The following is a 27,273-nucleotide window of genomic DNA, read 5'->3' as shown; positions in this document are numbered from 1 at the left end:
GACGGGCAGCCACTGGAAAAAACTGTTACATAACCTCCTCGTATGTGTATGCACACTCCTAAAGTGAACATTTGATGGTAGCCTTTCAAAAACCATGTAGTTAGGATGACTAGGATCAGCTAAGATGCTTCTAGTCTGCTTTAGTACTCTAATCTCATAGAGAACTTGAATTTTGGGCAATTTTACACCTACTATTTTTCTTGGCTCCTAATCTTCAAGTGGGCTCTCAAGACCCCTTTCTTCCTCAAAGCTTTCCAGCTCTCATCCTAACCCACTACTCCATGTTCCTTCCTCACAATCCAGCCCATCTGTGTCACCCCTGTTTGTCTGCCCCCCCCTTTAAAATGTAAGCTCTCATGACCAGGGCCCTCTTCCCTCACATGCTTCTCCTTCCCTTACTTTTACTTTAATTTACAACAGCACCTAACACTGGGTTGCTAACACCATGCAGCTTATTTAAGTGTTACGCAGCAATGTTTATAAATCATGTATTTGTCCCACATTGTTTGTACTGTTAATAACTGTATTTCTTGTGTGCTCATTTGTTTATGTACTGTGTAAGGCACTGCGGAACCCTTGTGGCGCCATATAAGGGATAATAATGATAATACTGTGAATCTGAAGGAAAGCTGTGAAGATAAAGACCAAAAAGCATTCTGATTAAAGATTGTCATAGACATGTATTAGAGAGGAAAAGGCAACAAAATAATATCCAAGTGCTTGGATATCGCAGTGAGCACTCTTGGATCACTTATGAGGAAATGGAAGCTGCATCTCACCAGCCAGGCATCTCTCTGTGTTGTCCACACTGTGAACTATCACTGTGAAGAAGCTACAAAGCTTAGTGGCAGAGACTGCAGTGAAGGTGCACCAGTCACCCATAGCAATAGCTCTGCATATAACTGTCACGTGTAGGAAAGTTGCTAGAGCAAAGCCATTCATGATAAAACCCACATCAAAGCACGTCTTCAGTTTGTCAGAAAAAATGAGTGACCCAGCTGACATGTGGGATAAGGTTTTGTGGTCAAAATGCTCTTGGAGAGATGCAGTGGCATCACTGGAGTTGGTGACACACAGTGTGACAAACAGGCCGAAAAGGGTGTGTTGCTTTGTGGCACGCCCTTGGTTTTGTCACTCTGGTGGCAGACCTTGCACTCCCAGAGATGCAGGGCGTCCCCCAGAGACTCTCTCTGCATTGCTAGCTCCTCCTCAGTGATCGGGAGATAGGCGCTGCACAATAACATCACAGTGCAGTGTCCAGCTCCAGGTCAATTAGGAACCAGCATTTTGGTGTAGTCCACACCTCCCTAATGACGCCACTTGGGAGATGTATCAAACCTTGAAGAGAGATAAAGTGGAGAAATTGCCCATAGCAAACACCCCACTACCAGTGAAGTATGGGGATGGCAGCATTATGCTGTGGGGAGCAGCTTTTCCTAGTGGAACATGGGCATCTTGTTAAATCTGGAGGGCGGATGGATGGTGTAAAATACACGGAGATACAGCAAGATGCCTGCTGCAGTCTGCTAAGAAGCTACAGTATGGGAGAAAGTCCCCCTTCTACATGACAATGATCCCACCCACTAGGCTAAAGCAGCACTGGCATGTGTGAACAACAAAAAAGTGAAAGGCCAAAGCCTTTGAGAAACTGTAGCACTAGAGTAACTCTGCAAGGTAGAATGGGCACAAATGACTCATATATATACCACCTCTATGCACATATATATCAGTACATTTTCTGCTCTGGCGATAGTTCCACCAGGAACCTATTCAGGAACTGTTTTGTTAATACATGTGAGGAAACATAATAACCCTATATAGATATTTCCATTGATAAAAAATAATCATGGGAAACCTAAATTTATTCCAACTGATTATATGGCAGATTCAATTAGCTGAATGACTTACTGCACGGCTAAAGCTCCAGAGGGTGCACGTAATGCAAATTTTTATTTACATCTACTGAGACTGTGAGGAAAGATCAGCGTAAAGTGCACCCTCTGGGGCTTACCGCTTGGGGTAGTAGCAATAATTGAATAGCACCAGTCAGATCTTTAGCCGCACCCTCCCCCTTTAACACATCTCACCTGCCCACTACCACTAGCCGCAGTATGGCAGTGCAGCAGTACATCATGCAGGGAGAGAGTGGAGACTGCTGCTGTTCAGCAGGTGAGGGGAATGTGAGTAGTGCGTACCACTTTAAATTTTAATTTCCAACCCACTGAGAAGCGTAAATATAGCACATAGGCCCTATGCAATTTGCTTTAGAGTTGGATCTAGAAATCATGGGGCCCTAAGCAAGGTGCTGGTTCAGCCCCCTCACCCCACCCGATACATTTTCTTTAGTAAAAGAGCTTTCACACTTTGATAAATTGTACTTTAGTGCATGGCTCATCACTGTGAAATCCCTGATTGGTATGAGTATTTTTGGTCGACAGTCAAAATGTCAACAGCATGATGTTGACCGCAGAATGCTTACACGGTAGTTATGTTATTTAAAGCATTTTTACCATGGTAAAGCATCATGTTTATAGTTATGCTGACATGGTAAATGCTTTAAATAACTACTACTCTGTAAACACTCTTTGGTCATCTTTATGCTGTTGATATTCTGTCGACCATTTAACAATAACTATATCCTCTGGCATGGTCTCAAAAGCCCATTCAAGCATTTACTATTTGGATTTTGAGCTTCATGAATTTAATGTATAAATAGGTTCCTATTCTGTACCTCAGCAAAAAATATTAAAATCAAAAGACTTCCTTGACATATTCAGTTTTGTGGCGCCTCCTTTTGTTCATGTCGCTTCTGCTTGGCAGCCACAAGGACTTTATCAACTTCAAAAGAAGAGGAGGAACAAGGTAAGGGGTGAATAGAGCAGAAGATGAATAAGAATAGTAAGAAGGTGCAGGTCACAAGGGAAAAGTGGGTGTTGGAGTTGAATTGTAGAATAGATATGATAAGACAGGTAAAGGGAGACAGACACATAAAGGGGAAAATTAAAGGACAGACACACAATGCAGATACACATACAAAATTAGAGACAGAAACAAATGGTGAAAGATAGGAACAGAGGGCCTGATTCAGACCCGCTCATGAGCGCATAGTCGGGCAGTGCGCAAGTGTGAGCCCCGGAGCGAGTGAGAACTTCACTCGCTCAGGGCTTGCAGCAAAGCAGGGCGGCTGTCAATGTTGATCGACAGCTCGCCCCGTTTTGTAGTCGGGTCGGGGGGGGTGGCTGCACAAACGGAGGCGTTCCTGAAGGAACACCTGCCATTTGTGGGCGGTCCTACTGACATCACATCTATTAGAGCAGGAAGTTCACTGGGGCTTGCGGTGGATGAGACCCTACCACAAGGGTCTCATCGCAAGCCCGATGGTCGCGATTATCGCGACCATCGCCAGGCCGCCCGCACAAGCTGTGGGTGGTCACCCACAGCTATGCGAGCGGCCTAGAGGCTGATTTTTATTTTTTTTAAATCCGCCCGGATTCAGAGCCTCTGAATCAGGCCCAGAGACACACGAAGAGGAGACAGCTGCACAGACATTGAAAAGGGGGGGGCACACAGAGGTACACATACAAAATTAAAGACAGGGAGGAAAGTAGAAGGGGGGGTGACAGACACTGGAGTGATAGATGAAGACACACACAGATGGGGTCAGAAAGCAGACAGTGGAATAATTACGAAAGCAAGGGGAGGAGAAGTGCTCAGGAGCTGCAATCCAAGTAGAGAAGTAGATGTCAGGGGGCACAGCTTGTGCACAGAAAGAATCTGTGCCCCCTATGTTAACTGAGTGGCTGCATGTTGCCTCTACATGGGAGACAGGGGGTGGAGACAACCAGAAGATGGGCAGAGATTATAGAGAGACAGATAGATATTTGTATGAATGGTGTGAAAAGAAAGAGACAGAAGATATGCAGAGGCGAAATAGACAGGTATTGAGAGTTGAAAGAGACAGTCAGAAGCTATGGAGAGGGGAAGAGACAGGCATGAGCCATGGAGTGGAGAAAGAGACAAAAAGGAGCTGTGGAGAGGGAAAAACATTCAGGATAGGGATGGACATCGGAAGCCGATGGTTAACAACCATCGATATTTCCATAGAATACCGGAAATTCAGTGGTTGCCAGCCATCGGATGCAGCTTTCCGATGCCCATCCATGGATGGTCATGGAGGGGGAGCACACACCACTGCTCTGCAGTGCAGCAGGAGAACAGCAGACGAAAGCTGTATAGGCCTGAGAATAAATAAGAATCCTGAGTTCTTTGCTAGACAGCAGAGTTATTGGTCAGGTGGTTGGTTATCTGACCAATGGAGTGAAATGTGGGTGTGGTTGAGTATTATGTATATTAGAGGTGGTTGTGCATGTGATCAGCCTCTTTGTCATTTCTGGAGGACTGATGAGTATTCAGCTGTTTGCAGCTTTATTACTTCTTTTTCTTAATCTCTCTCCTGTTCCTATCAGTCATCGCTCCCTTCTTTCCCCCCTTGCTCCTTTCTTTCTCCTTTCTTTTCACAGGTGTTTTCCTCCTCTTTAGCACCCCCCGCCCCTGCAGTCCCCCCACCCCCCCTCGGAGCCAGGCCTATCTTTAACTGCCCGTTCAGAGCTGCAGCGGTGTGTGAGTGCTCTCCACTCTCCCCTGCCAGCCTCCCAGTGGCCCTCTCCTGTGCAGGACTCCGCGCTGATGCCGAGTCCTGCTTACCTGTGTGTTTCTGCTGCACCAGCATGAGCAGTCGCGGCCGCAACTCCCGCTGGGCACTCTCCCCTGCTGCCCTCCCAGTGGCCCTCTCCTGTGCAGGACTTGGTGCAGATGCAGACTCCTGCTTGCCTCCTGCTGGGCACTCTGCAAGTCATGACCGCATGTCCCCGGCAGGTGGCTACCCCCCCAGCGGTTTTGCGGCCCCATGTCCCTCTGCAGGGAATGCTTGGTCTCCAACCCCAGTGCGCCAGACCCTGCCTCACAGCGGGTCCGGCGGCCATTTTAGTTGAGGTGGCCATCTTGGATCCCACTCCTATAGTGGGATCCGCTGTTTCAGTTTTCCCCAAAGTCCCCCTTAGGCTGGTGCCCCCCCCTTTTTAGTTCCCCAAGGGACTAGCCCTCCCCTTGCCCCAGTCCCTTAGAGGTCAACCCCCATCATCCCACTGTCCTTCCTCTCCCGGCCAGGTTGATTTTTTTCATTAATTAGTATAAAAAGGAAAAGGAATATGGGAAAACTTTTGCACTAGTAGGTATATAACGGTCAAATAACAAGAACGCCCCAACTTAACAATTATCAAATGTCATTATTTGTAAAATTGGTGGGGGTGCTGCCAAGGACAATAATAAATTACTGTAACAACATAAGAAGAAGAATGTCCTCTTTTGTTGGTGCACAAAAGATTAATTTAATATATAACTTTTATTCAGTAAGCTAAAAATAAACGTGAACCCCTAACGTGACATATGACAAAAATATTGTATATAATAAAAATATATTAAATAAGTGATGGTGTCTTGTGTCCCATTTAATAATGTAATTAAATCATATATTCACTCATCATTGTATTTAAGCTGGGATCTTGGTATAAAAAATCCAAATGATACGGCAGATTTGAAGTGCTCTAGAGCACTTGGTTGCCGCATTTATGCAGGTACTGTCGGAACAAATTAAAGATGTCCTTGCATCCAGGGAATTGCCAATGTCCTTGGATGACTTGATCTCCTTGTGTATCCAAGTGAACCTTCACCACAGAGAGAGAGAGTACAAGAAAAGGAACAGTCTCGTCGCTTCACTTTTAAGTTGGCTCCATGATTCATGGCACCTATTGAGTCACCAGAGGAACCCATGCAGATTGGAAAATCTTGTCTTCCTGCCACAGAAAGAGAAAGGAGGTTCAAGAATAAACTTTGTTTGTACTGTGGCAAATCAGGCCACCTCCTCTCTGGCTGTTCAAAGCGTCCGGAAAATGAGAAGGCCTAAATGATAAAGGGGTGGTCAGTTTAGGTGCGTTGAAATACACCCCAAAAAATCAAGTTACTTCCCAGTTTTCCATCGATGTAACCCTGGTAGATTCCTGTGAAGAAGTTAAAGCCTTCTTAGATTCAGGTGCTGATGTCAATTTCATCATGGCTAAAAAGGTCCAAGAGTTAGGTATTGCTAGCATACCACTGCAAAAACCCCTTGGCATCATTGGTGTGGATGGAAATAAACTTCCCATGGCTACCATTCATTCACAGATGACAGAAATCATCATGCAAATAGGGGCTCTTCATCAGGAATCAATAACATTCTATATCCTCCCATCAGCCGAAAGTCCTGTTATCCTGGGTCTTCCTTGGCTTCGAAACAGACAAATCTCAGGTGCACAACTCCAAATTATTAATAATATATATAAATGCAATAAAATTTTGCAATCAATAGAGGTTTTTAGCATAATCATGGCCAAGGTTATGGGCCTACCCACCATATCCAGGTAACCTCTTTCGGGTAGGTCCCAAACATATTAGGGTTCAAATCCAGAGCGCAGGACCCCCAAAAAACTGGCCCTGCCAAGTCGCCCCAGGGCACCACCATAGTAAGAAAAGAGGTTACCTGGATATGGTGGGTAGGCCCATAACCTTGGCCATGATTATGTTAAAAACCTCTATTGATTGCAAAATTTTATTGCATTTTTATATATTATTAATAATTTGGAGTTGTGCACCTGAGATTTGTCTGTTTCTGTGCCTGCAATTAGTCTCATCAGGTGGCACCTCCCATCATATATATAGTCAGGTTGTGCAGTCCAGAAATCTTTCCCATATGCTCCATTTAATGTGCTTTATTGCACTTCTGAGGGAAAAAAGATGCCCTCATTCTGGATTAGCACCCTTCCTTATTGGTTTAAAAGCATGGAGTATGGTAATGTATATGCACACTGTATTAGGCACAATTCTAGATTAAGTCCTATAAGTTATATACTGTAGTGCAACTTTGGTTCATTTTTGGGGTGTGGGTCCCCGTGGATTGCGTTGGTTAATCTGTCTCAGGGCACCGCATTATAACACATTTTCCATCATAACACATTTTAACCCTTTACTGTGTGTGTTTAATATATATGTACTTCACTTTTTTATTTTCATTCTTTATATGCAGCTGCTCCTAACTATCTCTTTACACTGCACTTTTCTTACTATAGTGATGCCCTGGGGCGGCTTGGCTGGGCCAGTTTTTGGGGGGTCCTGCACTCTGGATTTGAACCCTAGTATGTTAGGGACCTACCCGAAAGAGGTTACCTGGATATGGTGGGTAGGCCCATAACCTTGGCCATGATTATGCTAAAAAACTCTATTGATTGCAAAATTTTATTGCATTTATATATATTATTAATAATTTGGAGTTGTGCACCTGAGATTTGTCTGTTTCTGTGCCTGCAATTAGTCTCATCAGGTAGCACCTCCCATCATATATATAGTCAGGTTGTGCAGTCCAGAAATCTTTCCCATATCTTCCTTGGCTTTGCAAGCATGCCCCTGTCCTGGACTGGAGAGAGCCTCAAATCCTGTCATGGGGTTCTCAATGCTGAGGGCTTGTTTATTGTCTGTCAAACCACCTCATCGCATCATTCGGACGTCCGTTGTCTCATCGGAAGATCAGCTTCCGGCTCCATACCAGTCCTTCAGGGATGTGTTCAGCAAAAATGCCGCAGAGACGCTTCCTGCCTATTGAGAGTGGGATTGTGCTATAGATTTATTGCCTGGAAAGGTCCCACCTCATGGAAGAATTTTCCCCTCTCAATTCCCGAATCCCAGGCAGTTACTGAACACATTACAGAGAACCTGGAATGTGGATTTATCAGAGAGTCTAAATCTCCTGCTGGAGCGGGACTCTTCTTTGTTAAAAAAAAGGATGGGGGTTTGTGACCATGCATCGATTAGCGGGGCCTGAATGCAATTACCATCAAGAATCGGTTCCCGCTACCCCTGATTTCATAACTCTTTGATCGAATTAAGGGGGCAAAGATTTTCACTAAGCTAGATCTTCGCGGGGCCTACAATTTAATCAGAGTCTGATCTGGAGACGAGTGGAAAACGGCCTTTAACACTCGAGATGGCCACTACGAATACTTAGTTATGCCTTTTGGATTAAGCATCTCCCCAGCTGTATTTCAAAAATACATGAATCATATTTTCCGAGATATGTTGTATAAATTCGTAGTGGTGTATTTGGACAATATCCTAATATTCTCTGAAGATATAGCAAGTCATTGTCAACATGTTTGTGAGGTGTTGTCTCGTCTCCGAGCTAATCAGCTTTTCTGCAAACTTGAGAAAAGCTCTTTTGAATAAAATGAACTGACATTTCTGGGGTACATAATCTCGGGTTCCTGCCTTTGAATGGACCCAGAGAAGCTTGCAGCTATTGTCAACTGGTCCCGCCCAGTTGGACTGAAAGCAATACAATGCTTCCTGGGTTTTGCAACTTCTACCGCCAATTCATCAGGAACTACTCTTCCATCGCTGCTCCCATCACTGCTTTTACCAGGTAGGGTCAGGATACTCGTGAGTGGTCAATGGAGGCAGAGGAAGCCTATGTCCATTTAAAACAGCACTTCCATTTTTTCTGGAGGTGGACGCTTCCACGGTTGGGGTTGGGGCAGTCCTGTCACAGAGAGACAAAGGAAATAAGTGGTACTCCTGTGGGTTCTTCTCCCGAAAATTCTCTAAATCAGAGAGTAATTATGTTGTTGGTGACAAGGAACTACTTGCCATCAAACTGGCTCTACAAGAATGGCGATACTTGCTAGAAGGAGCTAAATTCCCCATAACAGTCTACACCGATTATAAGAATTTGATGTACCTCAGGACAGCTCACTGTTTAACTTATCATCAGTCCAGGTGGTCGTTGTTCTTTGATCGATTTAATCTAGTGATTACTTACCGAAGGGAAATAAGAACTTCAAGGCCGATGCCCTGTCTCGAGCATTTAGTTCTGCTGAAATGGAAGAAGTAAAGGAAGATAAGGCCATCCTAAACCCTGCCTGTTTCTTAGCAGTCACCAAGAGGCACAAGATTCCACTGGGAAAACATTCATAGCCTCAGAACTTCAGGCTAAACTGCTTCAGTTTCAACGGGCATGCAGGCGTCATAAAAACCTTGGAACTGATCCTCAGGTGGTACTGGTGGCCGACGATCTGTCAGGATGTAAAGGACTTCGTGGCAGCCTGTCATATTTGTGCTCAGCATAGATTCCACCGCACTCGCCATTGGGTTCCCTGTTGCCACTACCAGTGCCTGATTGCCCTTGGACTCACATTTCCATGGACTTTGTGACTGATCTGCATTCATGCCAAGGGTTCAACACAATTCTGGTGGTGGTGGATAGGTTCTCCAAGGCCGCTCACGTTATTCCTTTGAAAGGTCTGCCCCTCAGCACCGAAGTTGGCAGAGATTTTTGTAAAATAAATATTTAGGTTACATGGGTTTCCTAAGAACTTTGTTTCTGACAGAGGGGTACAGTGCACCTCTCAGTTCTAGAGAGCATTATGCAGGTGCTTTGGCATCAATCTGAGCTTTTCTTTGGCCTATCATCTCCAGAGTAATGGCCAGACTTAATGAATAAACCAAGAATTGGAAAAATTCATTAGGATGTATGTTTCAGCCAATCAAGATGACTGCTACCTTGGGCTGAATTTGCCCACAATAATCTATACCATGAGGCATCGGCACATTCTCCATTCTTTGTTCAGTATGGTCTGCATCCAGTGTTACCCGAGTTACCAGGCCTTCAGCTAGTATCACTCCCAGCCTTACGTGGTACAGTGAATTGATTCTTTAGGGTCTGGAAGATTGTAAAGAGGAACTTGAGTAGAACTTCTTCAAAGTACAAGCTGTTTGCAGATAGGAGAAGAGGAGGGGTCCAGTGCTGGCTCCTGGTGATAAAGTCTGGCTGTCAACCAAACATCTGAGATTAAGGGTTCCGACGATGAAATTCGCTCCCAGATTCATTGGTCCTTTTGAGATCTTACAGGTGATAAACCCAGTGGTATATCGTTTGAAACTTCCAAACACTCTAAGAATACCAAATGTGTTTCACGTTTCTCTTCTCAAACCCTTGGTGCTCAATCGTTTCTCAACTCATTGCAGCCCTCTTCCTGCGATTCCGGTAGACCATCAAGAGGAATATGAAGTTAAATAAATTCTGGACTCTTGGGTTTCTAGAGGAGCTGTTCAGTTTCTAGTAGATTGGAGGGGCTATAGTCTTGAGGAACGTTGCTGGGTCAAGGCCTCTGACATTCATGCGCCTCAGCTTCTTCAGAAATTCAACCGGAAGTTTCCCAACAAACCATTTGTGGGGTGTTCGGTGCCCACCCCTAGAAGGGGGGTAATGTCACAGTGCGCCGGACCCCAGCTTCCACTTACTGGGTCTGGCAGCACTGGAATTTGCAGCGGGCAGTGGGCGGGGAGTCCCCGGCGCCCGCTGCCATGACGTCTCCTCCGGGTCCCCCGCAAGTCGGTTGGAACTGCAGGCGGCCACGGCTCTCCTAGGAGCGCACGCGCCGTCCTGCAAAGTAATTTAAAGGTACAGGTGCATCAAATGTGAAGTCACGTTTGGTGCGAGATTTGAACTTCCTCTATAAGAGGAAGTCTCTGGCACCAGACAGATGCCAGAGTATATGCTCCATTCCATACTCCAGCGTTCATAATACTTACCTGTCATCCTGATCTTGACCTTGGCTTGTTTGTGAATCCGATTTCATCTGACCCCTTGTACTGCTCCTGATATCTGGTTCTGACCTCGGCTGCTTCCTGTGACCCGTTTACGTCTGCTCCCTGGTACCGTCTCATCTGTTTGGTTCTGACCCGGCCTGTCGACTACATTTATTCTTCTGCACCTGATCCTGTGTCCACCAGTACCTGTATAGTGGAACCTAACCTGCGGGCCGCAAAGTGTGTGTCAGACGCAGCCAAGCCCATACCAGGGTCCCTGGTGAATCACGCCGGCACATTAGACTCCGCGCCTGGTATAGGTCTAGCCAATTCCCTAAATACGGACTGCATCCACATTCCATCCGAGAGTTGTGACTGCTAGATATTGTATAGTTATTCCGGTTGTTGCCTTCCATCCGTAGGCATGCACTATATGGTTTCATTGGGACGTGGTGTATTTGTTGATACCTTTTCACTCCTGACCCTATTTTGAGAACTTCACTTACTTTTACACTTGTGCATTTATGCTGGCATTGCCGGGTCCATGTTGCACATTATTTATACCACATAACTCTTTATAGGGCCAGGGAGAACTATGTTTGTGTTTCCCCCCTCCTTTTCAGATTTTGGATGTTTCAGTAGTCAATTACAAGACAAAGATTTTATATTCATGATTGTTGTATCTGGGCACTTAGTTAGGCGTGGTTGCTAGTTGCTGTCGTTTGCCGCGGGTGATATGGTCTATTTTTTGTATGCTTCATCTGTGGTTTTTGGTGTATTACGCTTATGTACAGTGCAGTCATTCTGGGCAGGTGGTTGTGATGCAGTTGGTAGGGGATGCGTTTGGTGTGAGTAGGCCATGTCACCACGTGCGGTTGTCTTCTGAGAATTGGGTTGACCTCCGCAATTGGTACTGGTCCCTGGTTTAATTTATTAGCTACCACGCTTGTCCTTCATATCCAGTCTCTTTTACTACGTTGCAGCTTTTGCCAAGGCGGCTGGCTTGTCGTATATGGCAACTTTGTATGGTTTCTGTTATGTAGCACCCTGGCCACTGGCATCAGATGTGGTTGGACTTATTGACACTTTTTTGTTGTTGGTATTGTTTACGTTTGTTTGTGGTGTTTGACATATATAGCAGTCATTTAAGTAATCAGTGGGGGGGAATTTTTTCTGGTGTGACTCTCTGGGCTTGGCGTGCCTTTAGCAATCAGATGGTTCCCTCTCCTCCAGCTTTATGGCTGTTGAGGCATTCTGTATGCGTTAGCTGGGGGACGATATTCGATTCCGAGCCCGGTGTATTTGCTGCATTTTGCGTATGCTTTATCATGCTTTCTTTTGCCCATTTTTCAATGCTGTCTCCAGTGATTCCTGTAGTGGGGTTATCTTGCTCTTGGTTTAGCGGATTGGCAGGCCGTCACAGAGGGCGTTTGCGATGGCATCTCTGCAAAATTTATTTTAGTGGCCTGGCGGGATTGGCAGGCTTTGTGTGAGCAAGGCTTTCAGGGGATTGGGTTTTCAAGGGGCATGTTTTTTGTTATTTTGTATGTGGGTATTACCAGTGTGGTCACTTAGGGGCTTCTGTGGTCACAGCGCTGATGGGAAGCACCTTCTTTTGTTTGTAGCAGGGTCTTTACGGCCCTGCATAACCTTTCCCACTCTTCAAGGCTTTTCAAGTTTGTCGGAGGGGTTTTCCCTTCGGTGCTTGCTCCCACAGACCCTGTGACTTGCAGCTTTAGGGGAGGTTGCTTGATTTATGACAGGTGGCTTCTGTCTATTTAGTGGTTGCCCTTTTCAGTTTGGCCTTTCAGTTGCAATTTGGTTGTGTTCGAGTCTGGGCAATTATAGTGCTCAGCAAGGCTTTGTTTTCCTCGGGTTCATTGGCATATATTGGGGTATCAATGCACTTTGTTCAGGGCTAGAGCATGTCGCACAAGCTTAGGTTTTCCAGGCTGTCCGATTGGGAAGGGGCAGATGGATTACCTTACAGAAGCTGGGTATCCCTTTATTTGCTCTGTGTAACCTGTTACTTGTACATGGGGTATCACTCTTTAGTTGGGCCCAGTGGCAAGTATATTGCCATTTTTATTCCTCTCTTCAATTTAGTTTAATAATGTTCTTCAGTGGAGTTAGCTGAGTCCCTGGTTTAGATGGTGCTTTGCCTGTAATTTTATAGGTGGGGGTCTTTGTAGATTTTATGTGCACCGCGATAGCTTTAGTAGCGCTTCCAGTGCCAACCCGAAAACATTGCTTACCTGTCAGTTATCAAATGGATAGCATTCAATAAGTGGGGGTGTGAAGGGATTTTTAAATTTTTCCTCTCGGGGACCATTATCTGGCCCACCTTGGTTCACGGGGAAGGTTTTTTAGTTTTTCTACTTCAATCGGGTTCCATATTTTCCCCATTGGCATCCCTGCTAGTTAGAAAAAAGAGAAAAGATAAGATATAATGTCCAGTGCACTTTCATGGGTTCAATGTGCCCATGTTATATTTTCTGAATAAACAATAAAATATAACTTTTATTATGTTTCTTAAAATATAATGTACAGATATACTTGGCGAAATATAAAATTAAAGAATTTAGAAAGTGAAAAAAGATTATAATGAAAAGTGATTAAAAACACTTCCTGGTGCTGTCAGTCATTCGGATCTTTCTTAGTATCTATCTGTGAATGCTAGATTGGCTAGGTTACACTGTAACAAAATTGTGACTTATAGATGTTGTCTCAAAGTATATTTCCAGAGACTGTGAAGTAAGACAGTATTATGTAATTACCTTAATGGCAGCTTTTATATCAAATATCATTGTTCTGTCCATAATTAACTATAGCCAATAAAACATTCATAATAGTGTTTTATTACTCTGTGTTAATGAGGTTAATTATTTCATGGATCATAGATTAAATGATTATCTATATGACCCAGAACAGTTCAGGTAATATGTTTCAGTATTATCTCTAGGATTCAATAGTCCCAGGGTATCCCGCGGGTATAATAATAAGCTAGGTGGGAACACCAGTGTTTTCTCCCGATTAGGGTATTAGTCCTCACGAACACACTTACATAAACATATCACACTACACACATTGAATAACAATATCAAAATATGATCCTAAAGCCGCATTCAATTGTGCGGAGACCGGCAGCACCCAGGGACCGGCGTTACCTGGGTGCTGCCAGTCTCCGCACAATCTACTGGATTGGTGTGAGCCACCTGCTGTGTGCATCCGTGAAGTCTCTGTTGGTTGAGTCAGTCGTGAAATGAGTGATGCCTGAATTGGTTGGTCCTGCTTGTTGGGGGAATGATCTTGTAAGTTAACGGGCTTGGAACTGATTGTTCGGTTGAAGGGGCTGGTGGATGCAGTACGTTTGTTGGCTGAATGTGCACATTGTATGGTCTAAAATAGTGCTAAGTTTTGTGTGATGTGGTGCACAGGATCATAAGACCTTGGACAGAGCGTGGCTTTCGGTTAACAGGGCTGTGAATGAGCATGTCTTGTCTGTGGGTAGCTTGGTAGTTAGGCATGGCTGTTGGGACTCGGAGCTGGACAGATTTTCCATTCAGATGGGGGCATTTCAAGGCTTTGGGTTTAGGGTTGTTTTTAGGGATTTGCTTGTTTTTAGATTAGTTATTTTCTTTTTTGGTGGTGGGCCAGTCTCCTTCTGAGTCTGGCTTTGGCCGGAGAATGCTGCATCTCAGTGGCTTTATTGTGGCGCAAGAGAGCATTGCGAGGGCGTTGGAACTCAATGTATTATGGCGAGTTTGTCCTTCTTGTATGAGGGGACCCAAGTGCCTTTGTACGGAAGCACTCGGACTATGCTCAGGAGGGAGGCGGGACCTTCGCAAAGTAAGTGCGTCTTTAGGGGGAGCGTTTCAGTCGTTCCCCATGTATGTCTCCAGCTTAAAAGCTAGAACTGAGAATGCAGCGTCTCCTAGCCACCTTGTTTAGGTGAATTATTTAATAATATAAAAGTTGTGACCTTTTAGCCAACCTGTATTTGTGTCCGTCTCTTTATTTATTAAATAAGCTAAGTGTTAAGTTTAGTAAGGATGTTTAAGGTATTATTCGGCAATAAACCAATGGAGGTGTTATAGATGCCGGGCGCATGCACACGGCATCTATTCTCTGTATGGGGGAGCCTGGGGGCAGCCCAGCATCTCGGAGTGCTGGACACTCCTCTACAGTGACGTGGACTCCACAATGTTTCCCACATGCTCCATCCCCTTTTTGGCTGGTACTATAATCATTGCGATTACATTTGTGTCCTCTTGCATCTTTGCCGATCGTGTGCACGCATTGCGCCATGTGATTAGCCAAGGCCACATGCGCCAAGCTACGTCATGATGAGCACTGCGTTCTCACCATGCAATCCTATGGAATCATGGGTGCGAACGCAGCACGCATACCCATTCATGGGTGTGCACCACGATTTGCCACATAGGCATCAAAGATGCAAGAGGACACAGCTGTAGTTGTGATGAGATGGTTAGTTGCCATCACACCGCATGATTTGATGTCGGAAGCCCGGCAACAATTCAAGGCCAGGCTTCCGATGTCCATCCCTAATTCAGGATTGGGCTGGTCCACCAACACTGTTCCAGGTGTCAGAGAAGCATGTGCTTAGCTCCTCCAATCAGGTTCTTCTCCAATGATCAAGCGCGAGATGATGCCCGGACTCCTCATCACTGCTCTGTGCTGTCTCAAAGTCTTGTGAGAACAAGCACAGCATTTATTGACAATTCTACGAAACTTGAAAGAGAATGACATGATTTCAACTCTTCATACTGCTGGAGGCAGCTAGAGGTGACACAACTGGCACTGGAGATGACTGTAAATGACCTCTCCTCTTAGTAACATCTGGGACACTTAGAGCTGCCATAGGTGCCTATGGCAGTGCAGTATTCTAGTCTGCACTTAGCGCTAGCAGACTGAATGCAGAGAAATTCCTTTAGTACATAGGGGCCTATTTATCAAAACTAAAATAATGGTTTTAAGGACATTTTCCTTAATTACCGTTTTTTGAGTATTCATTAATAACACACTTAACACAGGAGATATCACTGATATCACCTGGTTAAGTCCGCCTGCGTCAATTTCCACACTCCCCATAGATTAGTATGGTTAACACAGGAGATATCACTGATATCACCTGGTTAAGTCCGCCTGCGTCAATTTCCACACTCCCCATAGATTAGTATGGGGATGTAGAAATTAGGCTATCCATCAAATTCCGTAAAAATATGTATTTTCAGAATTCGATGGAGTTACTATACCCCACTCTGAGGTGGCGTACAGCGGGTAACACTTACCTGCTTTCAGCTGGGCAGGTCCTCCTCCACTCCCTCCAGCGCTCCCTGGTCCCTCCTCTGGCTCCAGCTGCTGTTCTGACACTGTGTTCTCCCGGCAGAACTTTACTGTTTCTGCTGGGAGAACACAATGTCAGAGCACTGCAGCAGCCAAAGCCAAAAGGAGAGTGCAGCAGCCAGGTAGGTGGAGGACAGGGGGGGCAGCGGGTTGGGGGGACACAATTACCACAGCTGTAGGTAGTGCTGCACATGTGCTGCTTTTACGGATGTACCGGCGCATGCGCAGCACTGATTACAGCTGCGGTAAGGTAGAGTAGAGAGGGAAAACTATCTATTTCCCGAAAAGCTGTCATCGCAAAAATTTACAGCTTTTCGGAATAGATAGTTATGGAGAGGAGGAATGATGAATTCCTCCGGTAATTAGGTAGAACTCCATGCAACTTCTAAACCTAATTACCTCCCGAGAAATTTTAGTTATGATGAATAGGCCCCAAAATGAGAAGCGATATATACAGGGATTTTCTCTCTCTGCTTTTTTCATTTCAAAGGTATTATATTGTTCAACTTCTGTTGTATGATGATGACATTGGTTAGATTTTTTCGCAACTAGGCATCTTCCAGACCGTGTGAATAGTGCATGCTGATTGAAAACACTGTCTGCTCAGGGAGGTTCAATTTCTTCAGAGGTTCCCTGTTATAGAGAAAACACTATATAAGTAAGAAAATATTCAAGCCGAGCTGCCTGTACACACAGGGGAGGGCTGGGGCCCCCCAAAACATTAGTGCACTGGGTTCCCAAAACTTCTGTTGCTGATTGTAGGTGGTCACATGACAGAGAAAAAGCACATTGATGTGGCACTATTTTCATTATTATACCACATTGCACACAGTACTAGTAACTTTCTATACTTATCATATGCTGACTTCATATCTGTACTTTTACCCGGGGTCAGTGTAACGTTTGCTTATATCAGCTCTCTGGTATCGTCATTAGTGTTTTCCTATATAATCATATTACTGCAATGTATTTTCATAGCACAATTACTTTTAAAGGAACAGTCTCCAATTCCAACACTGGGCCTAATTCAGAGATGGACAGTATTGCACAGCTGCATTAAAGCTGCTGTGAAATACCATCCACCTAATATTTTAATACAGCAGGAGGCATCTGTAGGAAAGAGACGCCTCCTGTCAGCATATGTGATCCGAGTGCTGCATCCAAACACTGAAGCTGAAGCTTACTCAGAATGGGCAACGTACCTGTTCACCCGGGGTCAGGAAGTCGGCGTCGGAAGACGCAGACCCTAGCCCCAGTACTCCCAGAAATGGGAGCGACACGTCCGTTTCCGGAAACGCAGGCCAACCATACCCCTGCTCTGCCCCCAAATGGGTGCAACATGTCAATCATGCTGCGGCTTGGAGGTACAGCGTGCGAGGAAGCAGGACCCGTTCTGCACATGGGCAGACCCCCAAAATTCGGACATCAGGTTTATGTACTGTAAATCTCTGAACCAGGCCCACTGTCTACTTGCAGCTTTCCTCCTATTGAACATAGTGTTGGTACCGCCAGCATCTGGCCAATAAGAACCATTGCTTTGTACTTATCTAAGCATACTAGATACAGGAGTTTTGCATTTATGGGAAATGAGGCAAAAAATAAATACATTTGCTGTTCCCATAGGCACTAATTAGATCTCAATTGTAGTTTTTCTAGTAGAATTTAGAGAACATTTTTACATAGGCATTGGTGCACAGGCTTTTAGAAATGTCCCCTTAATGCTGCCCATCCACTAGGCGATTAAACCTAGCGATGGAGCGATAACGACGGTCATTATCGGTCCATCGCTTGGTAATCGCCTGCAAATCGGGCAGTAGAAGGTTAAAAACGACCAGCGATGCGCGCGTAATCATCGCCCGAACATGATGGTCAACCTGACGACCGCTGACAGGTTGCCATGTTCAGGGATGATTGATCTGCATACACTAAACGTCTGAACGTTCAGTGTATGCAGTTCACCCTGCAGGAGACAACGGCGTCGTAATCGTGCCGTCGTCCCCCGCATCGTTAAATGGATGGGCAGCATTAGTCTCATCAGCTATGCTGTGTAGGGTGGAGAAATACTGCACCCCATACAAAGATTTAGGAGAATACTGCACAATGCAGCTGAAGACTCATCATGGGTCAGACACATGCAGTGAAGCCAAAATCAATAGGCAGCTCTCACCTCTGGACCCTCTGTCCCCATCCCCTGCCAAGGCAAGTTTCATTCTGTTTGCATGAATTGTTGATCATTCAGCCTTTTATTAAAATGTATACTTCGTTACATACACTTAAGCTGGGTACACATTAGGACGTTCAATTGAACGGCCTATATTTCAGCCAGTGTGTACCCAGCATTAGGGGTGTATTTACTAAATGGTCTTCTCAAATCATACAATTATCTGTGTTTTGCTTGCAGAATTTAAAACAGTGATCCTATTATTGCACTATATAGTATCGCTATTTTAAATCCTGCTGGCAAAAATGCAGATTTTCAAATCTGCCATTTAGTAGATAAACCCCATAGCCAGTAAAAGTACTCAAATGGATTTGCAGTGTAAAAGCTTTTTATTTTTTTAAGTGTTATGACATCATGCACCTATTTTTGTGGTTTCAGTTGCTGGCATCTAGTGTTAAACCCCAGTATGTTTGTTTCAGTATCTTATCATTTTGTCTTTCAATGTGTGAACCATCCTTGTTTTTTTGTACATATTTCTGTGTGTTGTTAAGCTGCAAAGTCTTATCCATCAGAGAGCAAAATATAGCTAGATAACTCTACTATGTTTATAACAATTGAACTTTTATTAATACGAATATTGTGTTTCTCCTGCTCCTTATAACAGATGTCACAAATACTATAAACAAATCCTGAGAGCTGCACTCAGCACTACTCACCTATTCAGCAGCTCATTGCTAATAACACAGTTTAATCTTGTATTGTGTGTTTTCTACTCAGTATATTTGTAGGTCTTTAATCATCGAGACTCTTTGGATAAATTTGTTATTTGCACATGTTTTTCTATTTTCGCTCTTCTTATTTCCTCATCACTTAGACATGGAAACCTATCTCAGACTGGCAATTTACACTTAGCAGAGAGAGCGGAAAATGGCTTTGTGAAATTTACTGTTACACCAGAGCCCTTCTGACGATTATTTTGCATTGCTAGCAGCAGTGGAGAAAGTGTTCTGTCAGTGTGTACAATAGAACACTACATAAATGGGCTTTATTTCACTATCTGCACATAAGGTATGTATTAACATTAACAACTTGCTGTAGTCTACTAGCTAGGCAAGAGACACGTGACTTTACAGAGTAAGACAAGAGCAGTAGAAATATGACAGCCTCTATGTCAATGAATGTATAAATAAGGTGCACATTGATTGGTTACATAGTTATTACATTTACTCATCGTAAATGCCCCCCATTCCTAACTGTTTGTATAAAAAATATCTAATATTTTTGTCTTATCTTTTAAAGACACCCTTAAATGTTATTCATCTATATGACGGAAGGAAAAGAAGGGATAAACTTTGTCCTGAGCCCAGTAAAATTACTCTCGTTGTTGCAGTTTGTTGTATATGCTTATTATCAATGAATTGTTATGACTGCTTATATGACTGCATGCAAACCTCGATAAGAAATATATAGAATTGTTTTGCAAAGTGTTTCCTTCTAAAGTTAGAGATCTCTGTGCCATGGTGGAGAGGAGATGACAGGCAGCTGTGCATCCATCTGGCTCTCTCCCATGTCTATTCAGCATGGGCAGAACCGTACTGTTACGGTTTCCTAGGCACACTCGTGTAAACCCACTAGAACTCAAGCTACAAGGTCTTCCGCCAATAACAACCACCCATTGTTCCCTTAGAACTAGTTACATTCACCGGTACTTAGGTGGCCCCCTGGAATTATACTCAGAGTAGTAGTGGTTTACACATATGCCTAGGAAGACCAGAGTTTCTTGGAAAAGAGTAGGTGCTTGATATGAAAGCATGTGATAAATACTGTCGGGTCTAGGATGCAACTTGGTAGTTGATGGTGTGGCAAAAAGAGTCAGTCGTGCGACTACGCGGCAAAAGAGCAGATGGTGCAACTTGAGAGACGGAGGTGCGGCTTAGTGAGCAGGTGATGCAGCTTAGAGAGACGGTATGGCTTGAGAGCCGGTGGTGCGGCTTAAGAACCAAAGGTGCGGCTTTGTGAGCAGGTAATGTAGCTTTTAGAGCCGGTGTGATTTGAGTACTGATGGTGCGGCTTGAGAGCCGATGGTGCGGCTTGAGAGCCAGTGGTGCGGCTTTAGAGCTGGAGATACGTATTTGTAAGCTGGTGCAGCTTCAGAGCCGGTGATGCAGCTTAAGAGCAGGAGATGCGGCTTTGTGAGTAGGTGAAATGGCTTTGAAAGCCGGTGTGGCTTGAGAGCCGGTGAAGCGGCTTGAGAGCTGGTGATGCAGCTTCAGGAGCCGGTGTGGCTTGAGAGCCGGTGATGCGGCTTTGTGAGCCAGTGCGGTTTGAGAGTCGGTGATGCAGTTTAAGAGCCGGAGCAGAGAGCCGGTGATACAGCTTAAGAGCCAGAGATGCGGATTTGTAAGTAGGTGAAGCAGCTTTGAGAGCCAGTGGTGTGGCTTGAGAGCAGGTGAAGTGGCTTGCAAATTCCAATTGAATATATTACTGGCAATGGCGCTCACCGCTGCTAGAATAAAAAGTAGGTTATTAGATCAGAGTGCAGCTGCCAATCAAAGAAGTTTGTGCAGTTTCTCCAAAAAACAATCTAAAACAAATTGGCTGCGCAGTCTAGTCAATTAATAACAATAAAAAACATTTTTTGACATCTCTCAAGAAAAGATTAAATCACAGTACATAATCAATTAACCATATCAAGCAGCCTAACACAGCAGCATCGGCTGTCCTGCTATACAATATTGAAATGTACAATCTAAAAATATAAAATGGAGAAAATAGACACACAAAGAATAAAAAAAATTAGAAAATGGATTCTGTGAGGATATTCAAATTAGCCGTATAGCTAAATAATTGTTGTCCTGGAACAATATCACTAATGTTCACTTGTAGATGGCAGACTGAGTAAATAGTGGATAATCAATATTATCTTCTTGGATAAGTGCCGTGATTGTCACAAAAAAATCTCACTGGTATTGGACTGCTTACACATATGTGAAATGAGCAGTATAAGTGAATCCCAATATACGGCTGTATGATGGCAATATTTGAAACTGGTATCTCACCTGTCTTCAGTCTATTAAGCACTTTAATATACGCGACAGCGGCTGGGATATATAGAATATATGTAATATCCCCAGTGCCTGCGAGAGGTGAGCGTCACTATACAGTATGGAATAATGAGAAATCCGTCTGGAATCCAATGCTCCCTCTCGAATGGGCTTTACCGGGTGCACCACGGTCAGTGTTTGTAGGACGTCCGTAAACTCTGCAGTTAGAGCAGTGGAAGATCGTGCTTAGATCAGAAGATCCGTCCCTTGTCCGTAAGCCGAATATCCAGCTAAATACGTGCCGTTGCTGGTGTTAAAGTGCCTGGGATATATAGATAGCCATTTAAGTAATTTTAAATGCATTAAGATCATAGAGACAGAAACTATCAAACCCATCATTAGGGGGGAGATAGATACATCAGGCTGTGGTGGATACACTTTACTCCAGATGAAGGTGCTTAGGAGCACAGAAACGTGTTGAGTCCTGTTCTTAACTGGAACCCATCATCACCCGGGCACTTCATGCTGAATTACTGCCGTCACTGACTGGGACTGCTAGAGCGACACATATATCCCAGGCACTTTAACACCAGCAACGGCATGTATTTAGCTGGATATTTGGCTTACGGACAAGGGACAGATCTTCTGATCTAAGCACGATCTTCCACTGCTCTAACTGCAGAGTTTACGGACGTCCTACAAACACTGACCATGGTGCACCCGGTAAAGCCCATTCGAGCATTGGATTCCAGCCGGATTTCTCATTATTCCATACTGTATAGTGACGCTCACCTCTCGCAGGCACCAGCCGCTGTCGCGTATATTAAAGTGCTTAATAGACTGAAGACAGGTGAGATACCAGTTTCAAATATTGCCATCATACAGCCGTATATTGGGATTCATTTATACTGCTCATTTCACATATGTGTAAGCAGTCCAATACCAGTGAGATTTTTTTGTGACAATCACGGCACTTATCCAAGAAGATAATATTGATTATCCACTATTTACTCAGTCTGCCATCTACAAGTGAACATTAGTGATATCGTTCCAGGACAACAATTATTAAGCTATACAGCTAATTTGAATATCCTCACAGAATCCATTTTCTAATTTTTTTTTTCTTTGTGTGTCTATTTTCTACATTTTATATTTTTAGATTGTAAATTTCAATATTGTATAGCAGGACAGCCGATGCTGCTGTGTTAGTCTGCTTGATATGGTTAATTGATTATGTACTGTGATTTAATCTTTTCTTGAGAGATGTCAATAAATGTTTTTTATTGTTATTAATTGACTAGACTGCGCAGCCAATTTGTTTTATATTGTTTTTTGAAGTGGCTTGAGAACTGGTGATGCAGCTTTGAGAGCCGGTGTTGCTTGAGACCGGTGATGCAGATTAAGAGGCAAACATGCGGCTTTGTGAGCAGGTGAAGCAAATTTGAGAGCAGGTGTGTACTCGAAAAGCCGGTGATGCGGCTTTGAGACCTGGTGCTGCTTAAAAGCCGGTGATGCGGCTTTGAGAGACGGTGTGGCTTGAGAGCCGGTGAGGCAGCTTGGAGAGCCGGTGTGGCTGGAGAAACAAAGGTTCGGCTTGAGAGCCAGAGATGCGACATTGAGAGCCGGTGTGGCTTGAGAGCCGGTGGTGCGGCTTGGAGAGCCGGTGTGACTGGAGAGCCGATGGTGCAGCTTGAAAGCCGCAGATACAGCTTTGAGAGCCGGTGTGGCTTGAGAGCCGGTGGTGCGGCTTGGAGAGCCAGTGTAGCTGGAGAGCCAATGGTGCGACTTGGAGAGCCAGTGTGGCTAGAGAGCCGATGGTGCGGCTTGAGAGCCGGAGATATGGCTTTGAGAGTCGGTGTGGCTAGAGGGCCGGAGCAGCTTGGGAGCTTGTAAATGGAAATCCGTTTGAAATAGGACACAACAACACAGACCATTCACAGAGCCGAGGGATCCAAAAGGAAACACTATAGTCGGCAAAAGACCAGCGAGTACAAATAAGGAAAGCATCCAATCATGCTGTCTTGTGGTTCACACATGACATCCTGCAGCATCCGGATTGCCTAGCAACCGACGGAAGGGCTCCTGGAGAAACACTGGCAGATGTAGGTATATTGCTGGAGGGAAACAAGTCATGACCGTGACTTGTAACACACTTGCGAACATCTACATATACTATATACTGTACTATAAAAACTCTGCATAAAAGTAATTCTTCTTCTGATCTGTATCCGGTTTTAGTTCTTCTCTTGTGACTTCCAGGTGGTCATCATCTGCCCATTTGTTCACGTCTTTTTCCTTGTCCCTATTTCACATTGATATTTAGGCCCTGATTCTGAGTCGGACACAGTGGCGATGTGGGATGCACTGGAGCTAAGTTTTCTGCCTGAGATGCCCCATTTGTGTTCCGATTTTGTTCGTGCAGAGTTGCAGTACAAATTTAGATGTTGGTTTCAAAATATTGTAATAATTTGTCAAGATGGCCAACTGCGTCTAAGTCTCCCCTTCTGACCATAAAACACATAAAAAGGCATAGTTTGTGTATAAAATCTGTGTTATATCTGGTGGCAAATGATGCAGAACAATTCTCATGTTTTTGTGAGTTACAGATGGGGAGTGTCAGGTTGCAGCCTAGGATCAGCCGTACTCACCTCAGCACTGGCTTCCCCTGATCTCCAGAGCGGTCAGATGCCAGGCATGGTGGTGAGTGATGCACTATGGATTATGCCTGGGGTCTGCTAGGACATCTATTTGTTCGCTCTGTGATGTGGTTCCTACGATTACCGTCATGGACGTAGCCATGACAGTCTATATCCTGATTAGCCTTTTGCCCAATGGTAGCATTGGTTGCTGTCAGCTGACATTATCCTCCAATGGACTGCTACCTTAGGGTATTTGACCGGGCTCTGGAAACAGGAAGTTTCCTGTACAACATTGTTACTTCCAGTGAAGACTTGCTGCTGCAGCGTTCCAGATTCCAGGCTCCATTGCTTCTAGTGACTTGTTCCTAGTGTTTATCCACGGTGTGTGTACTCAGTTGATCTTCTGAGTACAATCTCAGAGAGTCATCTCCTGTGCCAGTTCTGCATCTGATGCCACAGTGTGTGTTCTTAGTATTTTATCCAAGTACCATCTCATCATACCATTCTCCTGTGCCAGTTCTGCATCTGAAGCCACAGTGTGTGTACTTAGGGCCTGATACAGACCCACTCACAAGCGCATTGCGCTTGCAAGTGGGTCGATGGTGGCCCAGTGCGCATGCACGGCATGTGCGAGCCCCATAGCGAGTGAGACCTTTACTCGCTCTGGAGCTCGCAGCAAAACGGGGCGGCTGTCGATGTTGATCGACAGCCCGCCCCATTTTGCAGGCGGGTAGGGTAGTGGCTGAACAAACGGAGGCGTTCCCGAAGGAACGCCTGCCTTTTGTGTGCGTCCCTACTGACATCACTCGTGATGTCAGTAGTGGACTTCCGGCTCTATTAGAGGTGGAAGTCCACTCGGCATTGCGAGTGCTGAGACCCTACCTGCCCGCTTGCACTAGCTGTGGACAGGTAAAGAAAACCAAAAAACTCCCTGCCCTGATTCAGATCGTGCGCTCGCAAATAGCGAGCGGCTCTGAATCAGGCCTTTAGTACGTCATCCAAGTACCATCTCATAATATCATTATCCTGTGCCAGTTCTGCATCTAAAACCACTGTGTGTGTACTTAGGGCCTGATTCAGACCCGGACGCAACACTGCACTCGCACGATTGTCACCCATCTGCACAAGTGTATGTGGCAAAATGCACATGCGCAAGCCAGTCATAGCGATCTGGAAGTGATCGCTCGGATAACACAGAAGGCTTGCTAGTTTGACTGACCAAATGTGCCATTTGTGGGTGGTGACAGGGGAAGGTCCTGGAAAACAGGGGAGTGGTGGTGCGAATGCAGGCGTGTCTGAGTGGCAAAACAACGTTTTATAGGCATCCATAATTACAAGGCTATGACATTGTACACATCACCAGGCTTTTTTTTTTTACTGAAGCACTTGCAGTGCTAGCGGTAGGGAAGGGTCTAGCACAAGCACTGCGTATGCCTCCGATGGTTCCTGATGTTACCGATTCTTATATACATTTCCTGGAGATGACGTGCCTAATGAAGGGCAAGTGGGCATCATTGCACAGGCCCTTAGTACGTCATCCAAGTACCATCTCATAATATCATTATCCTGTGCCAGTTCTGCATCTGAAGCCACAGTGTGTGTACTTAGGGCCTGATTCAAAGCTGCTGGCGAGCGCTCGCTCTGAATCAGGACGTGTTTTTTTTTCCCCTCCAGCCCGTTCGCAAAGCTGTACGAGTGGCCTGGAGTCCGTCATGATTATCGCAACCATCGGGCTTGCGACAAGACCCTGTGGTAGGATCTCGGCTCCCACAAGTCCGAGTGGACTTCCTGCTCTAATAGAGCAGGAAGTCCACTACTGATATCACTAGTGACGTCAGTAGGGCTGCCCACAAAAGCCAGGCGTTCCTAAGAGAACCCCTGCGTTTGTGCAGCACCCCCCCTTGCTGCCGACAAAACGGAGCGAGCTGTCACTCACCATCGACAGCCACCCCAGTTTGTAGCGAGACCCGTAGCGACTGAGCTGCAATCGCTGGATGGGTCTCGTGCATGCGCACACTGGAGGCGGTGCATGCGCAGTGGGGTAACATCGAGCTGCTTGCGTGCCGCTCTGAATCAGCCCCTTAGTACGTTATCCAAGTACCATCTCATCATACCATTCTCCTGTGCCAGTTCTGCATCTAAATCCACAGTGTGTGTACTTAAGCCCTGATTCAGAGCCGCTCGCGAGTGCTGTGCACCTGCAAGTGGCCCAATGTTTCTGGACTGCGCATGCACCACGTCCGGCATGCACGTACGCGAGCCCCACTGGGGCGGCTGTCGATGGTGAGTGACAGTTCACCCCGTCTTGTGGGCAGGTAGGGGGGGTGGCTGGACAAATGCAGGCGTTCCCTTAGGAACACTTGGCGTTTGTTGGGAGGTCTAACTGACATCACTACTGATGTCAGTAGTTGACTTCCTGCTCTATTAGAGCAGGGAGTCCACTCGGCCTTGCGGCAGCCTGGACCCTACTGCAGGGTTTTGTCGCAAGGCAGATGGTTGCGATTATCGTGATGGTCTCTTGGCCGCTCGCACAAGCTGTGGGTGGTCTCCCACAGCTTTGCGAGTGGCCGAAGAACAAAAAAAAACACCCACAGACCCAGCGAGCGGCCACCGGCAACGAGTGGGTCTGAATCAGGACCTTAGTACGTTATCCAAGTACCATCTCATAATATCATTCTCCTGTGCTAGTTCTGTGTCTAAAGCTAAAGTGTGTTTACTTAGTATGTCATCCAAGTACCATCTTTATCACTCTCCTGTGCCAGTTCTGCGTCTGAAGCCACAGTCTGTGTACTTAGGGCCTGATTCAGACCTGCTCGCTAAGCCGCGGACGCACGCTATGGGAGATTATCACCCGTCTGAGCATGCATCTGCGGCAAAATGTGCATGCGTGAACCAGTCACTGTGTCTGGGAATTGTGCGCTCATAGTACACAGACTGGACGCTACTTTGAGTGACAGTATGTGCCATTTGTGGGTGGTAACAGGGGAAGGTGCTTGTGAATGGGGGAGTAGTGCTGCGAATGCAGGCGTGTCTGGGCATCAAAACTGAGTTTTATGGGTATGCATAATTAGCAAAGATGCATCATTGTACACGTCACTTGGTTGTATATCAGCCTGCAGTGATCCCAGAGCTTGCAGCGGGGTAAGGTCTACCTCAAGCGCTGTGTGAAGCTCCGATGGCTCTCGATGGTTCTGATCAATCATACACTTCCTGAAGATGAAGTGTGTTAAGAAAGAAAAGTGGGTGTCTTTATACCGGCATACATTCGCTCTGCCGTCGCTCTCTAAGACATAGAGGGCGTCCTTACACCAGACAGAGCGATCGTGGAATTTTCATACCCGGCCCCTTTTCGCTGCGAGAGAACGTAGCATAGCGTAGTTTAGCGTAGCTT

The sequence above is a fragment of the Taudactylus pleione genome, unplaced genomic scaffold (assembly GCF_031769625.1).
Source record: "Taudactylus pleione unplaced genomic scaffold, aTauple2 ptg000138l, whole genome shotgun sequence".
Classification (NCBI taxonomy): domain Eukaryota; kingdom Metazoa; phylum Chordata; class Amphibia; order Anura; family Myobatrachidae; genus Taudactylus; species Taudactylus pleione.
Note: the sequence above shows the minus strand (reverse complement) of the source record.